This window comes from Pinus tabuliformis, chromosome Q (assembly GCF_031772625.1).
Source record: "Pinus tabuliformis cultivar Carrire ecotype Pingquan chromosome Q, CPIR1, whole genome shotgun sequence".
NCBI lineage: Eukaryota > Viridiplantae > Streptophyta > Pinopsida > Pinales > Pinaceae > Pinus > Pinus tabuliformis.
Window position 1 is genome coordinate 174,576,382 of NC_142296.1, and position 3,202 is coordinate 174,579,583.

Here is a 3,202-nt window from a genome sequence, read left to right on the forward strand (position 1 = left end):
TTGTTAGGTCGACTGGGTTATATTGTGACTCCTTAGACTCCTATATATAGAAAGGAGGCTTTTTCATTTGAATCATCCAAGAATTGTTCATTTATGTAATGTAAAGGAGGTTGCCCCCTTGAAGAGGTTGAATTCTAAGGCGTTGATCTATCTTTTCTTGAGCAGGTTTCATAACAAATTCACTCATGATGAGACGACATCAGTCTGACAAAAACCCCTAATCTAAGATAGTGCACATTGATCCATTGACTAAGATGGAATCAGGTGATAAGTTGGGGGAGGACTCAGTGACTGCACAATTGTGCAGTTCAAGTAGTCAGGGTGATCCTTTAGCCTTAAGACTATGCAATGCATAGTCCAGGCTGGGATGAGGGAGAAAAATGCACAATTTTGAAGGTCAGTGTAACAAGATGACGGGATGGTCACATGATCATCCCATTGTGCAGTTCCGAGATATAGAGGAGGCTCAGCCATTACAAAATTGCATAGCTTAGGGGCTCAAGCATTAAGCCTGTAGCTAGGGATTGCGCAATGTGCAATTGAGGCCAAGCTAGTGATAAAGTGCTCGAAATATTCTCAAAAATCAAAGTGTTATACTTTTTTTAAAACTTAGCTTCAAATCGAGGAGCTCATCATTCTAATTCGAACGGTGTGAATGTCACTCAAATCTGAGCTTGTATGAAGAAGTTAGAGCAAGTCAAAGTTCAAATTTGACTAATCGAGGTGGCAGGAGGAGATGACGTGGCAAAGGTATCAGCGAATGGGGAATCACCAAGTGGCAGGTTTCCATTGGGTCCCACATATTGCATATCAGAGCAAAAGGAAGAAGTGGCTTACGGAATTGGCTCCCAACATTTCCGATTTAGATTGTGATATCACATATTGCATATTGGAGGTGGACAAGTGGTTATGAATCGGCCCTTGACAGAGCTTAGTTGTGATGCGATATATCGCATATTGCAATCACAAAAGGGACTAGTGTTTACAAAGTGGCCCCGGTTGTAACTGCCGATTGCGATTTGTGATAGGGCGCTAGATGCAATATTGGTATATGTTGAGTTTTATAATTTCGGCAGGTCTGTCTTATCAAAGAATGCCTGTATGCCGATGGTTTCACTGATTGTGATTGCGAATTGAGATGGAGCCTTTCGAAACTATCACCTAAACGATGAATCTAACCATTGTGTGACCACTCAGCCTTAACCATGAGACAAGCAGGGAAGTTGGCGGGATTGCCAATTTTGGTGGAACTGCTATAATTAGCTCCAGATAATGAATTTAACTGGAAGCTAGCTAGATTTGGAGGAGCCAATTGTGGGAGAACTGGGAGAGGTCATAACTTATTTATTTATTATCAAAATTAGGTGCAAAAGGAGTCAATTATAGCCGTTTTGGCTATTCTGAACTCATTGAGACAAGTTTAAGGGGAATTTGAGCACGGTAACCACACTTTTGTTGTAATCTGGGGCATAATAGAGAGGCCCAAGCATTGGAAGCAGGATCAAAGAGACGTAACCTAGGAGTGGTGAACTCCTCATCAAATATTTGTGTTGTGTGTTGTATTTTGATGTTCATTGTTGTTATTTTGCTACCATTCAACATATGTTTTATGTTAAATTGTTTATAACATTTACATAAGAAACTCCCATGTGAATAATTTAATCAAGAAAAAATGGTGAATCCTTAATCACTTGATAAGTAAATGATAAGCATCTTGGGTTTTATTCTTAATGGGGAATTAGCATAGCATTACTAATATGCTCCATTTCAGATCGAGTTGGTATCAGAGCACTGGTTTTTGCTTAATATATTTTCTTGTGCAAAGAAGGAGTATTATTTGTTAGTTTTGTGTCATGCTAACAAGGTTAAAACTCAAAAGAGGAGAAGGGAAGTTGGTTTAAATCCCTATAGTTGCCTCAAGTGGAAGAAGAGCAAGGTTTCCAAATTCTTCTACACAAATACATCCTCAAGTTGCAGAAGTTGCAGTTGAGCCTTCAGAAACCATGTCTCATGAAGGAGAACCTACCATGACTGATGATGAAAGAGCATTCAGAAAGGATTTTTCGATATGGCTGAGATGGTTAAGGTACTTTATGAAGAGAGGAATAGAAAATTGCAAGGAGAAAGTTCCAAACCTCCTAATGGAGAAGGTTCTTTAGGAGAAGGTAATGGAAAAAGAGGTAATGGAAAAGGAGGTAATGGGAATGGAGACAAACATCCACCCTCTCTACCATCTTCTTCATATTATTCTTCACAAGCATCTTGACACTCTTCCAATAGTACAACCCTTACTCATACTCAACATCATTCTTCAAAAGGAACTAGTAAATAACCTTTTTAAAAACTTGATGTTAAATTTGAGTTGCCCATGTATAATGGTGAAATGAATGCAAAGGATCTTGATAATTGGATTTGTCAGTTAGAGGTCTATTACAGGATTAAGAACCTTCAAGAGGATGATATCAAAATTCAGTTGGCTTCATTGAGAATGGAGGGTACAACACTCATTTAGTGGGAAGCAAGGAATCAAGACGAGATCAAAATACATAGTAAGATCTCTATTACTTGGTCTAGTTTCATTGTTGCTATAAAAAGACAATTCTACTCTTTAGCTCATATGCAAAAAAATATCATGAATTGGAAAAATTTCAGACAGTTAAAAGGTCAAAATGTGTAAGAGTATAGTCAAGAGTTTAGGAGAATAACTCTTATGCTAGGAGTAGACTTGTAGTCACAAGATTCTTTGCTGAAATACATAGGAGGTTTGCATAAATATCTTCAACACACCCTTCTTATGTTTAATCCCATGATTCTTGATGAGGTCTGTGTTCAAGCTACACACCTCAAACCAAGAGGGAAAAATGTACAAGAATAAGGTAAGAAGAAGCCATTCCAGAGTTGTGAAAAAGGAAAGAAATCTGAAGGAAAGGAGAACAAAAATGCTTCTGTTAAGAACGAAGGCGAGAAACCCATGTGCAAGAATTGTTTCAAAGAGGTCCATGATGAAGCACATTGCTGGAAGCTTCATTCTAAATTAAGACCGAAGAAATTTAATAATAAATGGAAACATAAGACAAACATTTTTGTACAACAAGACTTGGGTTCTGACTTAGGTGATGAAACAAATATTGCAGCCATAGTCACTAAAGAAAAAGTCGCTGCAAAAACAAGCAAAGAGGAAGTTGTGGCAAGCACCAGTGCA